We start from the raw sequence: 12245 nt of genomic DNA, 5'->3' as shown, positions 1-12245 counted from the left end.
TTTAATGAAGCAGGTAGAAACTTCATTGTGATCAGCCATGGAGAAAAGCTGTACATTTGTTATTTAGCATGGCATTTTGTTTCTACAAACTTACTAACTTGACTTCAGCTATGGCACCACAAACTGGCCCCACAAAGAGCAGCTCAAAGGAAGGAACCCTAAAGAGAGAATTTATGACAAATCTTGATAATATTAGTAAGTCAGTTCTAGACTCCCAGAAATATCAAATGCCATTGTTAATGCTTAATTCTGTTTCCATTGCAGACCCATTTCATGTACAAGGTAGTATATGTTAAGGAATGATCAAAGCTTTAAAACAATTGTATTCATTCTGTGACTAGCTCTACTGGGACTATGCCCAGAGTAAGGTATAGCTCACTGTAAGTAAGATAGCAGAGACAGGCCTTGAATACAAACATAAATGTTTCTAGCTACAATTTTTTTTTAAGTGGCTAGTGTTTTTGTGTACATCATAATTTGGATTCCTAATAAGACATGCCTTAAATGGACCTAATTTTCAGAAAGTGCTTAGTACCTACTCTCTGAAAATTAGGCCCCTTGGAGATATTACAAGTTGGACTCCCAAAATCACTAGTTATTTTTGAGAAACTTAGCTTTAGTCATTTTTTTAACATATGCGGTTAGCTTATTTAGAAATGTGGTCACCATGAACACGCAGTTAACCAGTACAACCATTTGATGCAGTAAGGTACGACTAGCCACAAGAAAGGAGTAGAATTGGTCCATTTGCTAATGTCTGTTAAAAAAAGATGTACTATGCAAGACACGTCAGTTTTGTGAGATGTCAGAGAAAATGTGCTCTCATTCATTTTACTTTCCTAGTTTTTAAAGATTCAAGCCCCACATTTCTCTACTCCAGGTTTTATCAGTTATGTGCCCATATTTTATACTGCATAGAGATCAATAGACAATTTGGAAAGTGTTTTATAATTTATTCATTGGATATTTCAGGCATACTGAAGGCATAATACACACAAGATCAAAAAAGCCTATATTGGTATTGATCTATATTTTTGTAATGATATCCAGCCTATTAGGAAACCAAGTAGTATAGACTTTGTGAAACCAGCTCATCACAGAAGACATATTGCAAAAGGAAATCCTAATGAAGCATACATTTGAACGTGTTTGGTGTGAACAATTAAGAGGATTTAAGTTTTTAAAATGTACAGACAGCAACTCAAAATACATTTTAAAACCCTCCAGGTTTTGAAGGCATTTCTCATTTTGTTCGAGGCAATGTTTGTGCAAATGACCTAGTTACTCATCCAAAGTGGTTCTCCTGTAGGATTCCTATAGTATAGTTTAGCTAGCAATCTGGAAAGTATCTTTGTATTTGGAAATGAAAAGTCTGGTGATGAAGGCACTGGAGTTGGACTTAGGCAATCTAAATTTAATTCCTCTGCCTCAGACTTAATTTGTGTCTTTATGCCATGCAATCTATCCTTGTCACAGTGCCCCATCTGCCCCAAAGAACTTTGTCTTACCTATTACAAATGTTTTCAGGCAGGGACTGTGTCTTACAATGCATTTGTACAATGTCTAACAAAATGGAACCCTGCCCTTTTTGGGGGTCTTTAGGTGTTACTGTAATACTACTAATAATTAATAATAGGGTTGTTTAGTTGCATTTCTCAATACAGAAGTATTCCAAAGAAAGATTATTTCAGCTACAGGTGAAGAGAACTATGGTCAAATTTTGACTATTATTTCAAATAAAAATCAGTTCACTTTTAAAACTGCTGGGGAAATGAGTTAGTTTCTTAAACCTAAACACTTTTCTCCCATTGCATGTCAGCCACAGTATGGCTCTGTGTGACTTTAAGGATCCAATCTACCAAAAATTAATAAATAAAAGCCCTTGCTGAATAACACTTTGGGAACTTTTCTTTTTTTCAATTAGTTGCTTGAGAAGATGGCAGTAACAACCTTCGCCAGAGCCCTTGGCTATCCTTAACTATAGAAAGTGTCACAATAAAAGAGATTGATATCAAGGTCTTTGGGATACTTATGCAGTGAGATGCATCAACAAGTAGCCATCAGATGCATGGTGTTTGTCAAAAGCAGTGTTAGGTGAGCTACAGAAAGTTGGCCAAAATAAAAGTACTTTGCATTTTACTGTTGTTAGTAGCATAATACAGGGCTGACTTTTCCAAGCAAGGAACAAGCATGGGTTGATTCACCCCAACCATACCCGCATGTCTTAAGAATTGTTGCTGTCTGTAGATGGAATCAACACTAGAAAACCAATGTTATTACCAGAGCGTTTTATTTACTGCTCAATGGGTTGATGGAAGTAAGGTCTCTGTCTCTAGTGATCTCCCTCTCTGCCTTACCAGGTTTTGTATTTTCCTCCTGAAATTCTCTGTCCATCAAAAAGCAAAACAAAATAATAATTAAAGCTTAGCAAGATCATCCAGAAATTCAGCCATTTTCTGAACAGCTTTATTATATTTTTTAAAATAAGAATCAAGGCTTACTATAGGTAACAGCTTTAGGGGAAAATGAATCCTGCAGAAGGACTTTTAAAATAATAGATAATTTTGGTGTTCTCAGATAATGCTGCTCAAAAGCCAGACTAATGTATTACTCCAACATTTCAAGGCAAATGTTTTTGATCAATTCCTGCCTTCCCATCCATTACTGGCAGTAAGACAGGTTGTAATGTCACCTCAGTGCCTTCTCTCAATAACAATCTCAGGAATGAATGACAGGAAGGACTGCATACTACCCTATCCCAGGCTAATGGACACACAGATGATAATATGCCACAGGGAGGAATTGGTTGTGAATCTGAACGTGGAAGGCAACTTGGGTGAATGTGATCATGAAATGATAGATTCCATGATCCTAAGGAAAAGAGTCAGTGCAGTAGAATAAGGATAATGCAGGTCAAAAAAGCAGTCTGTAGCAACTAAGAAAATGGTATGTAAGATCCCATGGGAAGAATATCTAAGGGGAAAAGCAATTCAGGAGTGCTTGCAGTTTCTCCAAGAGGCAATATTAAAGGCACCACAGCGAACTATCCCACACAAAGAAAGATAGGAAGAATAGTAAGAGGCCAATTAGGCTGCATCAGGAACTCTTAAGTGACCTGAAAATCAAAATGGAATCCTACAAAAAGTAGCAACATGGACAAATTACTAAGAATGGGTACAAACAACAGCACAAGCATGTAAGGGCAAAATCAGAATGGTTAAGACACAAAATAAGTTACACCAAGTATGGGACATAAAAGGGAATATAAAGAGGTTCTATAAATACATTAGGTGCAAGAGAAAGATGAAGGAAAGTGTAGGTCTACTTCTTTGTGGGGAAGATGAGCTAATAATGGACACCAAAAGGCTTCAGGATAGATTGTTGGTGACTAAATCAAAAGGATTGAAAAATTAGCTCTTTTTATCACTCTGAGTATTTGCCACATTGTTCTTCAATAATTATACCTCATGTGGACAGAAACTGATGGTAGTCTTTTGTGTTCCTTCTGATTTGTGTCTTGGGTTTATTTTAGTGACTTCATATGCTGTTCAAACTCTCTTCATGAAAGGGAAGCAACATCTACTCTATCAATATGTAGCTCTCCCAGAATTCAGTAATGGGGACCATCTCAGAACTCCCACGTCAGAGGGTCTTGGATTTCTCAGTGGCATTTCTGTATTTCACATGATGTTTCTCCTTTTAAAGATATCTCTTTACTTGTTAGAACTTGCCAGCATCCAGAGCCCACTGTCTTGCAAAACTTCCCCTAGAAATTCCATGTTTGCTGGATGAAATTAGGAACAAAAGAATGGTCATGTTACAGCAAAGCAATGGACTGTCTAGTCCAGTATCCTGTCTTCTGACTGTTGTCAGTGCCCAGTGCTTCAGAGGGAATGAACAGAACAGGGCAATTATGGAATGATTCATCCAATCCCATTTTATGGCAGTTGAAGGTTTAGGGTTGCCTGGAGCATGGGGCTGCATCCTTGAACATTTTGGCTAATAGTTAATGATGGACCTACCCTCCATGAACGTATCTATGGTAAGACTGAGATTAGCTAAAATGTACTGTTTGCTGGTCAAAGTTAGCTAAAATGTGTTAGCTGACCCTGACCGCTTTTCCTAGTCTAGCTCACCCTAAATCACAAGCTTATATACATGTCTCTGCTTCACCACCTCATTGTCCATGATGGGTTACATATCTTTTGATCCTCACTCCTTCCCCCAACAGTTTACCAACAGAAACACAGCTGTATGACACACAGTCTTAACCACACAGTCCACCAAATAGCTCTTGTCTTCTGTTGCTGATCACTCTATCATTTATAAAAAAGAAAAGGAGTACTTGTGGCACCTTAGAGACTAATAAATCTATTTAGTCTTTAAGGTGCCACAAGTACTCCTTTTCTTTTTGTGAATACAGACTAACACGGCTGCTACTCTGAAATCTATCATTTATTAATTTTATTAATTATTTGTATTATCTTAGTGCCTAGGAGCCCCAGTCTTGGACCAGATCCCCATTGTGCTAGGCATTGTAGAAACCCATAGCAAAAAAGTAGGTCACTGCCCTAAGCAGCTTTATGTTTAGTTTTCTATAATCACCCTTAAAGACCACTGTAAATGTCTCCATTCCTGGTTTACTATTTGATTTGCATCACTCTAATAACAGAAAAAAGTTTATTACTTAATTTTATTGTTAGGAATTGCATCTGAAGATGTTTTATTTCTAAATGTCAGATGTTATTTCGTGAAGTAGTTTTGGCTGATGTATACAGCATGAACGTAACATAGTGATGGAATGTTTAGAGTGAGTCTGACATACTGATGGCATATCTGCATTGAGTGTGTTATAAAACTAAATAATATAGTTTGAGTAGATGGTTATACTCGCTGATATGATAGAACTACTGTATATCTAAACCAGGGAGAGATGCAGATAAACAAAGTGGTGCTGCATCATTTGTTGAGTTACTATGAAATATCACATTCAAGCACTAGTTCAGTATCATCCCAAAGCTGATGTGAAACAAATCTCTGTGATTGATTTATGTGGTAAGGTTTTTATTTTCATTCGTGTGGCAGTCTATAATCTTCAAATTGTAATGAGAATGGGCTCTGTACCACTTCTGTCTTTGTTACCAGTATTACCATAACAATGGATTACTATTAGGACATCCATTCATGAGAATGGATTAATTCTGTGCAATCTTTGCCCTGTGTCATGGGGAAAAAAGACTTTAGAGTGAGGGTGAGGTCTTATTTTATGTTCAGCTAGCAATAAGAATGGGCCCTGTCTTCTCGGATGTAAATGTTGCCATAGTTATCCATGTCTTCATCATTTCCAGACTAGACTACTGCAAGGTATTGGGCTTGGGCCTGAAAGTGAAGGCCAGGGCATAGTGCTTGAAGGAACATGCTAGAGAAAGCACACATCCAGTGCACCCCCCTCTGCATGCATTTCCTATCCACTGCCATATCTAGTTCAAAGTACTGGACCAAATCTTCAAAGTTATCAGTGAGCTGGGGCCAGGATAGCCAAGCTGTGGCTGATGAAGCTCACAGTTAGAATATTTTCTTCAGATTGCCCAAGAATTCCCTCCCGACAGTGATCAAGCAAGTATTGCCACTTTAAGGACTCAATACAAAACCCACATCTTCATGCAGGCCATACTCAGTAACTGAACCTGAAGGATGGGGGAGGGTTGATCTGCCTAGAAGACTACCATGAGTAATTTTGGAAGGAGTATAGTCCAATGGATAAAGCACTGCACTAGGATCCAGATGATGTGCGTTCTTTTCCTGGGTCTGGCCTGCTGTGTGACCTGGGTTAAGGAATTTCACCTCTCTCTTTTCAGAGTAACAGCCGTGTTAGTCTGTATTCGCAAAAAGAAAAGGAGTACTTGTGGCACCTTAGAGACTAACCAATTTATTTAAGCTCATGCTCAAATAAATTGGTTAGTCTCTAAGGTGCCACAAGTACTCCTTTTCTTTTTACCTCTCTCTTTTGATTCCCATACTTTTGGCTATCTTGTCTATTTAGACTGAAAATTCTTTAGGAGTCAGGGACTGCTTTTTTACAATGAGCGTGCACAATATCTATCACATTGTTCAGTCTTGGTTGGAGCCTCTTCTGTAATACAAAGAACAGCAATAATGGTAAATCCAGCTCAGGATAGCTGTGAAAATCTAAAGACTGGTGAGGAGTGTTCATTTTTTTGGGAAGAAAAATGTTATGATCCTTATTTCCTTGGCAATGGTACTGAGATTTTACATGGATGGAATACTTAGAATTGTAGTGTGTGTGTTTGTGTGTGAGAGAGTGTGTGCATACTTTTAAATATTTTCCACATTGATTGGTTGTGTGTTCTACTTTTCCATTATGTGTAGTTGCTGAAATGGCTGAAAAACAATGGTCAGCAAATAAATAACTGAACAAATTACAGTTCCCTCAGCTGAAAAGTGTGGAGTACCCCAGAGACAAACCAAAGGAGACAGACATGTTCCCACAGGAGATATGAAATCCTGTCTGCCTTTTTAGATTTTCTTCTCTGGGGAGCAAATCCCAGCAGCTGCTTTTAAAAGTTGAGGTCTAAAAGCCTTTTTCTTGCTGGAAATGTTCAATGAAGCATATGTAATGCTCCAGTGTGCATATTAAAGCTAAAATAAAGCTTTTTGGAACCTTTGGAAATAGTCAATGAGCCTTGCTTCTCAAACTGAGTGAGTTCAAAAAGGTGCCCACGGAGTAACATGTTGGGATCTCAGTACTCCTGCTGCAGGATCTTGCTGGATCCGCCAGTCTAGCCTAAAGTGGTAGTACTCTAGAATAATTTACAATTATGTCTGCCAGAGTACATGAAGGATTTGAATTCTGTTCCATAAAGAACAGGAAATGTGAAAAATATCAGTCCACCCTTGCAACAATAATAATAGTTAATGATGCAAAACCCAGTCCATTTTCATGACAATGTTAGGGTTACTTTCTAATCCTGAGAGATATAAAGTATTCCTTTTCAGATACTGAGCTAGTGCAGAATGAAGTGACTAATTGCTTAGCAGTACTCTCTGGGCCTGATATTCCAAAGTGCTGAGCACCTGAAGATCCCATGTAATGCAAGTGAGGATTTGAATGCTCAGCACTCTCTACATGTCAGGCCCTATATACACTCAGTGATCTAGACTGGTCTCCATCTCAATTTCTGGTGCACTTTAATGTGTTAGTTTTCATTTCTAATGCCCAAATGGTTTGAGATCCAGTTAACTGAGAAACCAACTCTTTCCCTGTGTGACATTGAGGTAATTGAAGATGCAGTCAGTTAAGGGCCCTCAGTTTTGAAATTTGCTTCTTTGCCTTGGGCTGACAGAGCCAATGGCTACTGACGTTCACAACCTGTTGCAGATCTATTTGTTTTCCCAGGCTTTTGAGGAGAGGATTTCCTAAGAGGATGGTAAATGAGGAATTCCTATCTGTGGAATTAGGCTAGGTGAGGAGGGTTCTAGCCATCATTTATTTAATAAGATATGTAATTGTTGTTAGCATATTGTACCCGGAGCTTTGGATGTGTGCATTTAAAAAAAACCCCACCTTAATATATAGACATAGAGATCAATACTGTATCTTACTTGTGAAGTACAATGTATTTTGTTTTCTCCTCAGATATTTTACTATCTCTTAGCTAGGGGGTAAATGTATGTTGTACTCCTATTTTTATTTCTAATGTTTTTTAATACTTTCTTGTAATAGCTTGCACTTGAATCAATGGAACTACTCATATAATTAAAGTGAAGCATGCACTTAAGTGCATTGCTGACTTAGGTCATAATGCCCCTGATCCAAAGCCCACTGAAGTGTAATAGGAGTCCTGATACAGTAACAAAGGTTTTGCATATAGAATAAGGGTTTCATACAGTCCAGCATCCTGCACTCACAGGGTCCGTCTACACAGCCCATGGCAGAGAGTTTCAGAGCCTGGTTCAACAGACTTAGGCTCACAAGGCTCGTGTTACAGTGCTAAAAGTAAATGTGTAGACATTGTGGCTCCCCCTTTTCTTCTTAGATTACCCCTACGCAGCAATTAAACACCCACAGCTGGTCTGGGGAAGTTGACTTGGGCTTGTGGGTCTTGGGGACTTGGGCTTGTGGGACTGTGAAATTTTTCAGGCTCAGGCTAGAGCCCAAGCTCTGGGACCCACTGAAGGAGGAGGGTCCAACAGCCCGGCTGCCAGCTTGAGCCCTAACATCTACACAGCATTTTTAACCCCGCAGCTTGAGTCCCATGAGCCTGAGTCAGATGTGGCCATGCTGTGGGTCTTTTATTCCAGTGCAAACATACCCTTAAAAGTTTACATTTCTCTGTTCCTAAAGGCCTACATTTTTTTTTTTCAATTTCATGGCCACAATCTCTTGCGTGTACAGAAAATTGGCACAGATATTTCACCCTGAACTAAATATATTTAGAAGCTTAACGACCACATTGCACTCACAGATGAGATAAATTAGGACTATAAATTGGTGTAATTGTGGCCATTAATAAGTAGGGCCTTACCAAATTCACAGCCATGAAAAATGTCAAAGACTGTGAAATCTGGTCTCCCCCCGTGAACTCTGGTCTTTTATATGCTTTTATTCTACACTATACAGATCTCATGGGGGAGACCAGCATTTCTCAAATTGGGGTACTGATCCAAGGGAGTTGCAGGGAGGTTACAAGTTTATTTTAGGGGGGTCACGGTATTGCCTCCCTTACTTCTGCACTGCCTTCAGAGCTGCACAGCTGGAGAGTGGCGACTCTTAGCCAGGAGCCCAGCTCTGAAGGCGGTGCCCCGCCAGCAGCAGTGCAGAAGTAAAGGTGGCAATACGATACCATTCCACCTTTCCGCGCTGCTGCCTTCAGAGCTGGGTGGCTGGAGAGTGGCGGCTGCTTACTGACGGCTAGCTCTGCAGGCAGCAGCACAGAAGTAAGGGTGGCAATACCATACCATGTCATCCTTACTTCTGCTCTGCTGCTGGCGGAGGCTCTGCCTTCAGAGCTGGTCTCCCAACCTGCACCTGCTGCTCTCCAGCTGTGCAGCTCTGAAGGCAGCGCTGCTGCAGAAGTAAGGGTAGCAGCACTGCAACCCCCATTACAATAACTTTGCATCTCCCACCCCAACTCCTTTATGGGTCAGGACCCCTGCAATTACAACACCATGAAATTTCAGATTTAAATAGGTGAAATCATGAAATTTACCATTTTAAAAATTGTATGACTGTGAAATTGACCAAAATAGACTGTGAATTTGGTAGGACCCTACTAATAAGCATCAAATACACATTTTCGGCCAGATCCTCTGTCAAGATTCATCCCCCACTCTGAACTCTAGGGTACAGATGGAGGGACCTGCATGAAAACCTCCTAAGCTTACTTTTACCAGCTTAGGTTAAGACTTCCCCAAGGTACAAATTGATTTTATCCTTTGTCCTTGGAATATCCACTGCCACCACCAAACTCTAACTGGGTTGACTGGGAAATGTAGTTTGGACACGTCTTTCCCCCCAAAATCCTCCCGACCCTTGCATCCCACTTCCTGGGAAAGGTTTGGTAAAAATCCTCACCAATTTGCATAGGTGACCACAGACCCAAAACCTTAGATCTGAGAATAATGAAAAAGCATTCAGTTTTCTTACAAGAAGACTTTTAATAGAAATAGAAGTAAATAGAAGTAAAGAAATCACCCCTGTAAAATCAGGATGGTAGATACCTTACAGGGTAATTAGATTCCAAACATAGAGAATCCCTCTAGGCAAAACCTTAAGTTACAAAAAAGATACACAGACAGAAATAGTTATTCTATTCAGCACAATTCTTTTCTCAGCCATTTAAAGAAATCATAATCTAACACATACCTAGCTAGATTACTTACTAAAAGTTCTAAGACTCCATTCCTGGTCTATCTCCGGCAAAGCAGCATACCGACAGACACAGACCCTTTGTTTCTCTCCCTCCTCCCAGCTTTTGAAAGTATCTTGTCTCCTCATTGGTCATGTTGGTCAGGTGCCAGTGAGGTTACCTTTAGCTTCTTAACTCTTTACAAGTGAGAGGATTTTTCCTCTGGCCAGGAGGGATTTTAAAGGGGTTTACCCTTCCCTTTATATTTATGACATTGCTGGAAATCTGTGTAGTTCCACTGACTTAGATTTATACCATCTGAGAATTCATACCTACCTTCCAAAGAAGTGCACTCAGTATATTAGATCATACTTGCAGTAATTTAATGCTTAACCTAAACTTTTCAAATTACTTCTGCATGTCTGGTATGCCAAATAATTTCCTATGTTTTTATTACAGTGTGAGAGTTAAAATATAAATATAAATATAATATTCCCCAGAAAAGGAACAGAAACAACACATACAAGGACAATTCTGAGCTGGTGTAAATCAGCATAGCTTCACTGATGTAAAAAAAAAAAACTATTCTGATTTACACCAGCAAAGGCTTGGACACAATCATCTACCCATTCTGAAAGCATTGTGCGGAACTCTGCACAATTATAACTGAGAGAGCATTTTTCTGGCTGGCAAAAGCCTGGTTCTTCAGGAGAGCAGTTTGGCTCTCATATGTTCAGGTAGCTTTGCACATTTCTAGTAACCCAGGCATGACATTTGAACATCAAGTCTGACCTGAAAGTTGAGGGAGAAATACTCTTTAAATAGAATAGATTTATTGCAGAGATGGAAGATGAGTAGAGCTGCCAGCTGAGAGAAATATCCGTGACGCTCTTTCTGGTGTTAAGATGCTACCTTGGACTTGCAGATTGAGAAGAAATAATAAAGTGCCTTGGCAATATACTATTTTGATGTATATCTTATTCTGGAAAGGAGCCAGTGTTATTTACTCTCTTTCTGTTTGTTGTCAGTATCTTAGCACTCAACATGAACTTTACTCTAGCAAACTGTCAGAATAAGTTATTTCTAGTCTGTAATGAATGCTTTTTTAACATGGTGTTATTGAAAATAACAGGTTTCAAATGTGTGACCGTATGGTATACAATTCATTTTATTCTCCAGCAATGTCCTTAGGAGAAATAAGGGTAAAATGAGTGTGAACAACATACTGAAGCAGAACCTAAACTGACAAGGCTAAAGATAAAACTTTATACATATACGTGTGTGTATACACGTGTGTGTACACTATATCTCTATAATGTGGGTATATGTATAAAAAACTGGGCATGTTTAGTCTTGCGACAAGAAGACTGGGGGAGGAGGGGAACCTAATAACAGTCTTCAAATATATTAAGAGCTGTTATAAACGGACAATGATCAATTGTTCTCCATGTCCACTGAGCAAGTTAGACAAACTCCTGTCAGGGGTGGGCTAGATATACTTCATCCTCCCTCAGAATGGGGGAATGGACTAGGTGACTTCCAGAGGCGCCTTCCAACCCTGTATTACTATGATTTTATTATTATCTCTGTATACAACAATGTTGAGACCACTACTGGAATACTGCATCTGGTTCTGATGTCCACACTTCATAAAAGATGTTGAAAATTTGGAGAGGGTGCACAGAAGAACTACCAGAATGTTTCAAGGAATGGAAAAAAATGCCTTACCATTGCGAACTAAAAGGTACAGCTCACTTTCATAGTCAGCTTTGTTTTTCACTTTGCCAAGTGGAAGAAGTCCAAACTCCCTCATGATTAGATTCTGTAACCCTTACTCATGTTGAGATGTACCTTACTCCACAAATAGTCCAGTTGAAATAGGATCTGCCCTATACACAGGGCTATGCTTAAAAGCCACAGTCTTGCGCCATAGGACTACTCGGGCTCTAACCAGTATAGGTATAATAAGCAGAAGTATATGCACATTGTATTCCAAATTAAAGTGCATCAAATACCTCAAATATACTCCTCCCCCGCTTTTCTACATTCTAAACCATTTTACAGCGCTGCAACTTTCTGGCTCAGGGGCATGAAAAAACACGCCCCTGAGCGCAGCAAATTTCAGCGCTGTAAAGCACCAGTGCAGCAGCGCTGGGAGCCACGCCCCTCGTGGAGCTAGTTTTTCTAGAGCACTGGGAGAACTCTCTGCCAGTGCTCTGCGGCGACTACACAAGTCACATTAAAGCTCTCCCCCCCCCTCGCCTTTTCTGTTATGGCTTTTTCAACAATAAACCTAAAGTTCTCGTTTACTCTTAACAAGTTAAGATACAAGTTAAAACTTTTGTTTTATCTGTGTTTGGTGATTGCTCTATTAAT

Source organism: Lepidochelys kempii, chromosome 4, assembly GCF_965140265.1.
Source record: "Lepidochelys kempii isolate rLepKem1 chromosome 4, rLepKem1.hap2, whole genome shotgun sequence".
In the NCBI taxonomy this organism is placed as follows: Eukaryota; Metazoa; Chordata; order Testudines; family Cheloniidae; genus Lepidochelys; species Lepidochelys kempii.
This window is presented reverse-complemented; position numbering follows the sequence as displayed.